The sequence below is a fragment of the Chelonia mydas genome, chromosome 10 (genome assembly GCF_015237465.2).
Source record: "Chelonia mydas isolate rCheMyd1 chromosome 10, rCheMyd1.pri.v2, whole genome shotgun sequence".
Taxonomy (NCBI): domain Eukaryota; kingdom Metazoa; phylum Chordata; order Testudines; family Cheloniidae; genus Chelonia; species Chelonia mydas.
In genome coordinates this window covers 38,580,453-38,593,344 of record NC_051250.2, presented here as the reverse complement: position 1 = coordinate 38,593,344, position 12,892 = coordinate 38,580,453, and positions in this window count along the sequence as shown.

The following is a 12,892-nucleotide window of genomic DNA, read 5'->3' as shown; positions in this document are numbered from 1 at the left end:
GCCAGCAATGCCCCTCTGCCATGTACATTGGTCAAACTGGACAGTCTCTACGTAAAAGAATAAACGGACACAAATCAGATGTCAAGAATTATAACATTCATAAACTGGTCGGAGAACACTTCAATCTCTCTGGTCACGCGATTACAGACATGAAAGTTGCGATATTACAACAAAAAAACTTCAAATCCAGACTCCAGCGAGAAACTGTTGAATTGGAATTCATTTGCAAATTGGATACAATTAACTTAGGCTTGAATAGAGACTGGGAGTGGCTAAGTCATTATGCAAGGTAACCTATTTCCCCTTGTTTTTTCCTACCCTCACCCCCCACCCCCCCCAGACGTTCTTGTTAAACCCTGGATTTGTCCTGGAAATGGCCCACCTTGATTATCATACACATTGTAAGGAGAGTGGTCACTTTAGATAAGCTATTACCAGCAGGAGAGTGGGTTTGTGTGGGGGGGGTGGGGGGTGGGGGTGAGAAAACCTGGATTTGTGCTGGAAATGGCCCAACTTGATTATCATACACATTGTAAGGAGAGTGATCACTTTAGATAAGCTATTACCAGCAGGAGAGTGGGGTGGGAGGAGGTATTTTTTCATGCTTTGTGTGTATAAAAAGATCTTCTACACTTTCCACAGTATGCATCTGATGAAGTGAGCTGTAGCTCATGAAAGCTTATGCTCAAATAAATTGGTTAGTCTCTAAGGTGCCACAAGTACTCCTTTTCTTTTTGCGAATACAGACTAACACGGCTGTTACTCTGAAACCTAACATTAATTTTGTGGCCTTGTATGTGGATGGCGAACAGGTGCCGGCAAAACCCCTACAAACCAATTCTGAGAATGGAAACTGTGTGAGGGAATAAATGCAGCTCGTGCAGGTGACTGGGAAATATTTAAAAGACCGATCGCTCCTGATTGACCATGGTGAATTTGCCCAGGGCTATCCACTGTACATCTTCGATCTGACCCCTGGACCAGGAGGGTGCCAATCCTTATTCTCTGATTAAAACTGGAAACCTGAAAGTGGAAATTCAATTTGCAATGGCTACAGTTAACATGATAGTGTATGGGGTTTTTGATAATATGCTCCAGGTGAACCATAGAAGAAATGTCCCGTTTGATTATATGTGATTATGAATACTGGGCAGCTAAGGTGTATTTTATCAAAGGACGCTTCTTTTTTAGATGTTTTTCCTAGCGACTTGCTCCAGAAGGGTTTTGTGTCTGGAAGACCTTTGGGGCTTATTGTTAACAAGCACCCCCCATGACTTACCCAGGGAACACTGGCTGGCTCTCTATTTACCAAAACAGGGGCCTGGTGAGTTCTTTGACTCCTTCAGATTTCCCCTAGACAGAAACTTTTTTCTAAATCTATTATGACTTTTTTAAACTGTAACTCTAGTAACGTTGTGTTTCATCAGAGACAACTACAGGACCCTAGCTATAACCTGCGGTTATCGTTGTATTTTTTTTTTTAATCAGTGTAGTAGGGGTTTATCTTTTTATCGCATTTTAAAATTGTACGCCAATGATTTACCAGAAAATGACCACCTTGTGGTGCGGTTTGTAAAAGGGAAGAGACCAGCCATGCCCAGACTTGTCCCAAACATGTGTAAGCAGAGTCAGAATGAGCTCTACCCTGACATCTGGTGGTGAGCTGTGCAAAAGGACTTCAGGGGCTGATCTCATTTGCATTAGCACTCTCGTTTGTATGGGCACACCCACCCTGCCTAGCATGATGGACTGCTTGCCCAAATGGTCACTTTGGCTGCTGTGGGATCTCCAGTCTCTCTGTTTTTGGGGCAGGAGTAATAAAGGGTTGTTATCCTGATTATGTGAATCAAGGACAGTAGAACTGTACTTGACATTTTATGACGGAGGGACTTGCCCTCAACCAAGTAGCACTTGCTAGGCAAGGGACGTGGGTTCCAGGTATGTGTACCTGGTAGTGTGGGCCCCTTCTGAGGCTCCAAACACTATTTTGATCCTGTCTCTCTTCACAGTGTAATAATGAGAGCTAATTTTGGCTCCATTAGGAGTCTTGTTATATTCTGCAGAGCTGAAATCACTGTCACCTAGGTCTAAGCATTCACTGTACTTTGGGCTAGTGGTGCACCAGCACTGAGGTGCTCCGTACTACCTGTTAAAAACCACTGAGAGTTGAAATCACTAAAGAGCTGAAGTTGCTGAGAGCTGTGTTATGGGGGGACCTGAAGACAAGTTGGTGAGCGGACAGCAGGACAACTAGCACGGAAAGGATAGCTGGGTGGCTGGCGGAAAGGAGTGGACAGCAGGACAGCTAGTGGAGAGCAGAGTGGAGCGGATAGCAGGACAGCTGACAGACAGGCATGGCTGGTGGTGAAGACTGCAGCAGAACCCCATGGAGAGGGGTGGTACTTGGCCGTCGACCCGAGCAGCGGAGCATGTAAGATGTCCCCCATACCTCCCTCCACTTCCACCCAGGCTGAGAGGTAAACTCTGCAGATGAACTTCTGAACTCTAGGGGCTGCACTGACCAAGGACAGAAACTGGGGAAGGGGGGGGGGTGACTATTGGGTTGCTCGACTTAAGACCCTGAGGGGAAAAGGACACTGCCAAACTTACTTGGGGGTGGGTCTTTTGCTCATAGTTGGTGTTATGAATTCTGTTTGTGGTGTTTCCCCAACATAATTCTGCATTGTTTCCGTCCTTTATTAAAAGGCTTTTGCTGCACTCAGACTCTGTGCTTGCTAGAGGGGAAGTATTGCCTCTTGGACGCACCCAGGGGGGTGGTATGTAATTGTCCCAGGTCACTGAGTGGGGGCTCAAGCCAGTTTTATACTGAACCCGGCCCTTGTTGCTGCCAACTCTGATGGGCAGAAGGGTTACACGTTTCAACTTGTCCAGACATGTTTGTCTTGTCGTGAGTTTAAAGAAGCGTATCAATAAAGCACACATTGAATTTTGTTTACGTCTTTTATTTTACACCATTAACCATTCAATTTTTCGTTTTCTAGCAGGTACATTTTTTAAAGGGTTGATGCTACTTATGGTCTTGGCAGGCTCTAGACCTGTTTTTAGATGTTCTAAAAACTCTTTATTGGTAACATGCCCTCCAACGGACTTAGGCACGTTCAGCTCTGCCAAGGCTTTCATAAAAACATTCCACCCTTTCGGAGTCCTATTGTTAGTGAAAGAATAAGAGCTGGTTACCCCCCTGACTAAATCGAGCATGTGAGACCCCTCAATTGCTTCCCCCCAGTACACAAATCTTCCATTATCGACCCAAGAAAAAACAGCTTTACGCAGTCTATTTATTTATTTTAACAGAGTTTATTTAACAATATATCAGCTTTTTTCTTATAGTGAGGATTTACCCCCTCCATTACCTCCTGAACGAGAAAGTCCGATGAACCCCCCCTCCTTGACTTCAGGAGGTCGAATTTCCTCTTGCTCTTGCTTGGGGAGAATGAGGTTTATTGTAGTCTTTTCCATTTCACCATGCTTGGCCAATACCAGGTATCTTTGCAGGACCCCTCATAAAGTTTAGCCTTCTTGTAGTCAGATAAACCAGATCTTTGAAGAATGTCTTTCATCTCTGAATCCAATTGGTGAGTGGTTGTGGTTCTGATATTTTCTTCATCACTAGAGGCATGTTTTATTTGTTCAAACTGATGGCTAGGAACGAGGTACAATTTTTCAGCGTGTTCCATTATCTGTTAATTAAAAGGACTGACAGTAGAAAGAGTGCAAAGCTCAACAAAGGACCAATCAAGCCCCCAGCCTGTTTTACAGTTAGCTTTTTTCTTTTGAGGGATAGCCTTTTATCGCTCAGCTTTTTAATATGCTTATTTTTCAGGGTTTTAGAGGACCATTTCCTTTTAAAGTGTTGAGCGCTATTTCTGAGATGGCCACTACCAGATCGTCAGAAACTGATCAGAGGATAGCTTTCCTTTGCTGAGGTTTGGCTTTGATGAGGAATCGTAAAAGGGCCAGGTTTCTCTGCACGCAGCTAGACAGGGGGATGCTCTTTTTTAAAATGGGAGTTTGATAAAAATAACTATTTTGTGGGGTTTTTTTAAAGGTGTATACACAGGGCCAGTCTGGGGGGAAAAGGCCTGTTCTTAACCTGAAGACTTCAAGCGCTGAAGCATTCAAATCCACCAGCAGGTATCCATAGGGATTTTTGGTAGCATCCTCAAAAGCCTCCAAAAATAATTGTGTTTTACCAGGGTACATTTGCTGAGCCAGAGTGGTGATTTGCAGTTTCTCGTGTGGGTTTTTTAAAAGAACCATATACTTAGTATTTAAATTAATTGTTCGGCTTTTTTTCTCCCTGACAAAACACGTTTCGCACAATGTACATAATGCTTAGGTTCTGTGGTGCACGTATTTTGTAAAGCCTTTTTCGATTTCACCGCTTTCAGAAGCAGACTCCATTAGATCGTCTATAATAACCATATTCACTTTATTACTAGGAAATAACTGTTCATAATTAAAAGTATCAGGTAAACCTTCCAAAAACGTAATACATGGAAATTTTTGCAACAACTCTTTATACAATGGTTACCAACAGCTATAACACCACACAATATTTTCAGGCATCCACGATAACATCTTATTGTCATTTTCTAACTATTGCTTTATAAAAAATGATTTTCCAGAATTTGAAGGACCACAAAGCAAACAGGAAAAGGGGTGAACAAACTGAATGTGGCTTTTCATACTAATCAATACCCGTATGGCAAGGTTTTAAAATCCACCTCGAGGGCTCTTTTGTCGTAAACAACTTTCTGTTTTCCCCCCAGAGTTCGCATGTCTATCAACCAGTGCTTTTTTACCCCTAAGGTTCCCTGGCTGCTGTACCACAGTTCCTTTTGGGACCTCTCCCGCGGGGTAATCCCAGACAAGTTCTTTTAAGCTTTCAAAATTAATTTTCTTGCTATTCCCTGAGTTGAGCATGATTCCTTTTAGGTTCATACAGATCTTACCACTAGACAGTTTGTATCCATATGTTTTAGGCCCAGCAGACACAAACTCCGCGATGTGTTAATCTGGTGGTATTTTGCTGGTCAGATCCCCTAAATAATCCTCTAGAGGTAGGCTCCATGCCCCTTCTTTACTCACAAAAATCACAGAATCCATATCGTGGTAAAGACACCGCTCCTGTAAGAGATTTAACAGACGGTAGAGCTCTAGACTGGCATAAGCGGTGGTAAAGCATGCTATAAACACATTAGTGTTGCTGGAATGGGTGCAGTGTTCTTTTGTGTACTTCCAAGACACCACAGCTGTGTCATCGTCGATAAACTCTCACAATGACACATCGTAATAAGGTACAAAGACGTACCTGAAGAGCTCGTTGGTGTCCGCCACTATACCCGCCACTATACTGGTGTTAGTCAAATTTGTTCTCTGACCAAATTTTCCCCACAAGGAATTTAAAAACAGCTTTGAGATTTGTGGAGTTTACCTTAATCTTGTTTAGACGCAGACACATGCCTTCTCTTTCATGGTACTCTTTAACGTACTGGTTTTTTTTTTTAACTTGTCCGTACACCAGTGAGGGAAGCCCTAGGCCTCTTGTTTCTGTCTCAGGTGCGTTTTAATGTAGTCTGGAAACAGAGCATCTTAAGAGCATTTAAAGTGCCAGACTTCATAAATCTCAGCGATCCTGTAACTGTTGTCTAAAGCCTCTGCCAACTCTATTGTGCACCAAGTCCCTGTTAAAGCCTGCTTCTCCTGACTGTGCATGCAGGGGTCCTTTTGTCTTGTTTCTGCACAAAGAGCAGGGGGTTGGACTAGATGACCTTCTGGGGTCCCTTCCAACCCTGATATTCTATGATTCTATGATTCTATGAAAGGGCACACAGAGGGAACATTAGTTTACCACCGACCCTGTATGGTAATACGGGGAAATACAGGCCTCTTGGAGGGTACACTTTAACCTTGGCAATGCCAAAGTACTGTCTGATATCCCCAAAACCCTCATACACAATACGGGGGTGCCCCACAGGGTATTGTTTAGTCTTGTTAACAAAAGGATAGAGGCTGGTAAAATCATAGTAGTGAATCTGCTCCCTGGGCTGTGGTTTGTAACAAATCCATGTGAAAGTTATATTAAGCTTATATTTACTTAAACAATTTTAATTTTTGTTGCATTATCAGACTGGTTTTGGTTTTAAATGTTTGCAGACCACAGACTGAGACACAGATACATGCTTCTGTGTTTGTTTTGTGTTTAGAAGCTGTATTAAAAATAATGCATAGCCCTCCATTCATGTTCCTATATGGTCCTTACCTCAAACCCCTGTCTTTTTAGACATTCAGTCTTAACCATGGTTCGGTTGTACAGTTGTCCAGAGATTGCATTAAGCAAAGGATTGTAATCATTTTCACAATAGCAGATGGGGCAGCCGTGAAAAAAACAACGGTAAAATTCAAAGGCCGTAGGTTTACCGGCTATGTCGGCGTAACCGTCCAAAAAATAGGACCCCACTTTAAACTCCCCACCCTGCAAAGCATGTTGGATGTAAATGTTCTCTGTGTGAGCTACGTACAACAACCATTGAATGGCCGAGGTGGAATATCTCTTCTGCTGTTTGTGGTAATTGTCTAATGGCAAAAGGGCTGTGGTTCGCAGTTTTAAAAAATTAAACCGGTACATGGCCATGCAAATCAAGGTTAATGTAAGGTACTGAAAGAGGTCTATACACTTAGTGGCCACCTCCTCGTCTTCCTGTCCTGGGATTTTAACAATCTGCTTTTTTGTCATTTTTATGAGTTTTCTGAACCAGTCACAAGCCTCTCGAAAATGTCAACATCTTTTTGACAATAATAGCGCAGTTCTTTCTGGCGATTGTGTTGGTACCAGTTCAGAAATTCCATTTTTTCTTCAGGCATCATGTATTCTACTCCAAAGTACTCTATCCCGGGCATAGACCCCACATAGTCCTGATTTTCAGCAGTGTTAAAAAAGTGCGGAAAGTACCCCTTGACTTCCTCAAACCCCATAGCTTTGGGTAACTTGCTGAGTTTCATGGGAAGAAAATTTAAAGAATCTATAAATCTGATGTCTAAGTTCACCACCATTACGCACATTAGTTTTCCGCCTTGCGTTACAGGGCTGATTTTTTCTTTAATCAATTTTCTAAGGATGAAATAACAAAAGTAACTTTTAGCATTATGAGAGATAAAAGTGTATCCCTTAAAACGCTTGTCTATAAAGGTTCGAACAAATTCACTGACGCATTCTTCCCCCTTAAATTCCCAGCTGTTTTTTTAAATCTAAGTGCAAGGCATAAACATAATTTGGCATGTGTACCCCCATTTCTTGCATGCATTCAAAATCATAAAACACATAATCCTTCCGCTCTTCTGGAGACGAGATATTACACATATAACACTTGTGACCATCTATGATATTGGTCTTCCCGATAACACTGGGGACACTTTTTGCTTTTACACCTGTGATTTTTAACGTTGTAGAAGTCGCACTTATCGCAAAGACTTCTGTTTTTACAGTCAACTTTACCGTCTTTTGCCAGAGCGCTGTGCCTTTCTAAACAGACCTCGGACTTGCAAAATAGCTTACAACCGGGGCATCTCTTTTTTTCCCATTGGCCACTTCAATGCACTCTGCACTATTACACATACTGCAGTGGTTTTTACAGGTGTTGAAGGGTTCATGTTTAGTTCATCCACCTGGAAACAGTCAGGGCACACCCTGACTGTAGTGTAGGAGCAATGCGCACATTGCTCCGTCCAAGGACAAGGACCAGATATGAACCATGGGAAGTTAATTAAAGGACAGTAATCGTGGGAAGCTTCCTTGGCCTGGCCTCAAGGCCTGAGAATTAGGATTGTAGTAGATAGAGGCTGGTAAATAAGAATATTAATCAAAGTCATGTATTCCTTTGTTGTGTCTTTTTGCGGTGGAAGTAGGTAATGCGCAGGGGGAGAAATATAATAAAAGGGAAGGTGGAAAGCTGACAGGCAGCAGCCCATTTCAGCTGACTAGCTTGCTTGCTTGGATAAATTTGTGTTCTGTCTCATCATTGAAGCGCCACAACTGGCGCCCAAACGTGGGGCCTTCAGCACTCACCTCGCCCGGCAAGGGTTTCAGACGCGTCACTCATCCGCTTCGTGGATCCCGGTGAGTATTCTTCGCGGTGGTAAGTATGGGAAGCTCCCTCTCTGCTTTGCAAGTGCAACACCGCAATGAGCTACAGTATTTGCTGCGTAAGGCTCAGCATGACTGCCCCGCTCGAGAACTCACTCTCCTGCTACAGGAGGTGAGTGCCCAGTGCCCGTGGTACCCTGAAGCAGGAACCCTTAAGTTAGCGGACTGGGAGCGATTGGGCCAGACATTGCATGAAGAGCCTCGGGCGCCCGTGCAGGCTTTACATGCCTGGCACCTCTGTCGCGACGCAATACTGCGTGTCACCTCGGATAGGCCCTCCCACGCGAGGGTCGTAATCTCGCCGCGCGCCGACCCTCTCCCGCGGCAATAGAGGGGCTGCTGATTTCGCCACCACCCCCCGTCCGCTCCTGCAGCCATCCCTCTCCCTGCTTCGCCCCCAGTGCCTTTATTACCACCGCCTCCCTTACCTTCCCCACCGGAGCCGGTGTGTGATTACCATCCCCCCCTGGGACCCCATGCTTCGGGGCCCCCGGGGGGTCGTCTGCATCTGCTCAGAGGCTTTCGCTGGTGCAACAAATGGTTCACACAGCGAAGGCTCGCTCAGATCTTACAGCAGAGGAGCTGGCTGAGCTGGTCTCGGTTTGTCTGGTGACCTGGCACAATGATGACCAGGGCAATCCGGTTGGAACCTGGGCCAGTTTGCCCTACTCGGTGGTCAGAGAGGTAAAGAAAGCAATTTGCGAGTTCGGTCTGACTAGCACGTTTGTGCGTGGTCTCATTGAAGGGCTAGGTAGTGGGTACTCCCTGATCCCTGAAGATTGGAAGGCGCTGTTGCACATGATGTTGTCACCCAGTCAGTATGTTATTTGGATTAGTGAGTATCGGCAGGAGGCGGAACGCCAAGCCCAGATTCACAGAGGGATAGGTGTTATTTATGAGCACTTGGCAGGGGAGGGACAGTTTGCTACTGTTGAGTTGCAGTCTCAGCTCCCTCAGAACTTCTACCCCATTATTTCCACCTGTGCCCAGCATGCTTTCCGGAAGGTCCCAGATTCAGGCAAGCCTACTAAAAGCTTTGTCAGTGTCCATCAGGGTGCATCAGAGTCCTTTCTGGATTTTACCAACAGATTGCAGGAGGCTATCCTCCGACAGGTGGATAACACTGAGGCGGCTCAGGAGATCCTGTTAAAATTGGCGGTTGAAAATGCAAATGAGGATTGCCGCCGTGCTCTCCAGACGGCGCAAGCCTCTGGCGTTTTAGAGCTCTCAGATATGCTACGGGCATGCCAGAACATCGGCACACAAGCCCATAAGGCTGGAGTTCTGGCTGCCGCCCTGAGAAAAACCGGGAAGGAGGGGAAGCGTTGTTACCGCTGTGGTAAGGAGGGTCACTTTCAGCGGGAGTGCCGCTCATCCAAGGCACCCGCCCGACCCTCAGAGAAGTGCCCCAAGTGTCAGAAGGGCTATCACTGGGCTAATCAGTGTCGTAGCGGGTCGGGAAACCGCGCGACGGGTCTCCCCCGAACCCAGGGCCAAACGGGGGTGTTTCCCACTCAGACAACCATTCCTCTGCCTTAAAATCCATAGACTCTATGAGGGCGGCGACTGCTGGAAGTGCAGGGCTTGATTTGATCATGCAGGAGGACACTGATTTTCGGCTGCCAGGCAAGGTCTGCGCCATACCTACCCAGGTGACGGGCCCTCTCCCTGCCGGTTTTGTGGGTCTCGTTCTCCCTCGCTCTCATGCTGGGAAACAGGGCTTTTTTGTCATCCCCGGGGTCATTGATGCCGATTACACCGGCATTATTAAGGTTCAGGTGTGGACTCATCTTCCACGGTCGCTCCCGCGTGGACGATCAATTGCACAATTGATTTTAGTCCCCTATCAGGTGCCAGCTGCCGAGGATCGAACTCGGGGCAGAGGCGGCTTTGGATCAACGTTGTCTCACTCGCCGTCTCACAGCACGTCCTCTCCACTTGTTGCTCTGACAATGTCAGTCCGCCCCTCGAAACCTCAGTTAACACTTCTCTTAAATGATGTTCCCTTCACAGGGCTGGTGGACACTGGAGCTGACGTTACGGTGATTCGTGATCTGGAGTGGCCGGTTAGTTGGCCTACGGTTCCTTCTAAAGAGTTGTGGGGGATCGGGGGTAGTAAACCCGGGCGACAGAGTTTGTCTTGGGTCACAGTCTCTAAACCGGGAGGCCGTACCCTTGCTATTATTCGCCCTTTTGTGCTCCCTGTCCACCTCAATATTTGGGGCCGTGATTTACTTACAAAGCTGGACACCACCCTCGATATTAATATCTGATGGCCCAAAACCCTCCCTCACCCACATTGCCCTCCGCATTACCCTTGGTATGGCAATCCTTAGAGCCCGTCTGGATTGACCAGTGGCCCCTCCCTCTAGAAAAGCTAAAAGCGCTTCATTCGCTTGTGCAGCAGCATTTGCAGGCACAGCGCTTGGAGAGCTCTACTAGTCCCTGGAACACCCCGGTGTTCGTTATTAAGAAAAAATCTGGTGCGTGGCGGCTGTTACATGATTTAAGGGAAATAAATAAACGCATCCAACCTATGGGCCCCTTGCAATATGGATTACGAAATCCAAATTTAATTCCTCAAACCGATCAGCTCTGTGTGTTAGATTTAAAAGATTGTTTTTTCACCATCCCCCTTTGCCCACAAGATCGCGAAAAATTCGCGTTTACGGTGCCACAATATAATAATCAGCAACCCTCTCAAAGGTATCAGTGGAAGGTCTTACCCCAGGGAATGCAAAATAGTCCAACCTTGTGTCAGCTTTTTGTGGATCGGGCCCTCACCCCTTTTCGTGCCCGGTACCCTACGTTAAAGGTCTACCATTTCTCATATTCTCATATTCGCAGTCATACCCCTTTGCCTGGGTCACTCACTGAGGGCAATGCGCGCGCCGATCGCGCATTACGTGGTCAAGTAAACTCCCTTTTTTCTGACCCCATTGAAAGCCATGCCTTTTTTCATCAGTCTGCCTCTGTTTTGGCCCGGCAGTTTCACATTCCTACTGATCATGCACGTTCTATTGTTCGTTCCTGCCCCCACTGTGCTGCTGCTGCTCCTACTTTCTCTTATGCCGTTAACCCCAGAGGTACCGCTGCAAATCAGCTGTGGCAAATGGATGTCACTCACGTGACACAATTCCGCCCCTACTTGTTTTTACATGTTTCCGTTGAAACTTATTCGGGATTCCTTTGGGCAACCCCACAGCGTGGGGAAGCCTCTGCCAAAGTAATTCACCATTTGCTAGCCTGTTTTTCTGTTATGGGTTGCCCAAGCCAGATTAAAACGGATAACGCCCCAGCCTACTGCTTCACAGCCCTCTCCACCTTTTGTGCCCGATGGGACGTCCGTCTTAAACACGGGATCCCTTATAATTCCACAGGCCAAGCCATTGTCGAACGTGCCAATCGCACGCTCAAAACCTTGCTTGCTAAACAATTAAAACAAGGGGAGCTGCGTCTCCGAACCTTAGGAGACATTCAACAACAAATGCATATCCTTTTGTTTACTTTAAATAATTTAACGCTGAACGCAGATCAACAGACCCCAGCAGATCGCCATTTTCACAAATCTGAGGTACTGGAAAGACCACGTGTCTTTTACCGTCAGCTGCCTGATCCGCAGTGGCTGGGCCCAGTACCTCTAATCACTTGGGGTCGGGGATATGCTGCTGTGTCTCTCCCTGCAGGACCGTTGTGGGTTCCAGCCCGGTGTGTGCGACCGGCACTGAAACAGCATGGCATGGCACCAGGGGCTGTCGAACCCCATACCGGAGTTTCAGCTGACCTTGGAGGAGAACGTGGTGCCTCCCGGGTCGGAAACGGAAGAGGCGTAGTGTCCCAAGCCAGCCCGTGACATGGGGAGCAGTAAAAGCATTGGTCGCCGCGGCTCAACGAAGACTGGCAGCAAATCAACAGCCAGAGACTCCTGAGACTTTGTTTGTGGCGATTCTCGCCCAAATCACTGCTAATTCTGTACTGATTGTATGCCTCTTGTGCCTGCTATTTCCTGTAGGGGTTGGCTCGGGAGCGCTTCCCCCGTTACTGGCCCGAATGACATATAACATATGGGAGAGATTGGCTTCAATAGCAAATGTTACCCACTTTTGTTTGTCTGATTCTGTAGCAGCCGGAGAATTGTTAGGTACATGCCTTATACCAGTATGTCATCACCCTGAGGAGATAGGGAATGAGACGATGCTTGCTGCTTACGCGAATCTCTCTTCCCAGTACTCTGGCATGGCTAATTGGGGCCCGGCCAACTATACCTTGCCTCACACGGCTATATCCCTCCACACACCGAACCCGGCCGGGGCCAACAATGTCACCTGTGCGCGTGTGGTTAACTGCACTAGTACAAAGGTGCCCGTGGGCTGTCGGCAAATTTCTCAACCCCTTTTAAATTGTTCCCACGCTGTGAATGTTTCATACAATTATGGCCATATCATTCTACCATCGGGGTGGTTTTTTACCTGCGGCTCACGCACCTTTAGTTATATTCCCGCAAATTTAAGCGATGGTACCCTTTGCTGCCTTAGTAGAATGACACTTATTTTGCCTTTTGCCGGCCAAAAACGCAGTAAAAGAAATACACCCCTCTCAGAAGATTGTGTCGCAGATGTCAATCTTCTCAGCCGCTCTGAGTATACCGCCTTAGCGGCCTCTATTGTTGGGGTCCCCGGGCTTGCCACTTATACAGCCAGAACCTTAAATGCCCTGGCGTGCTTT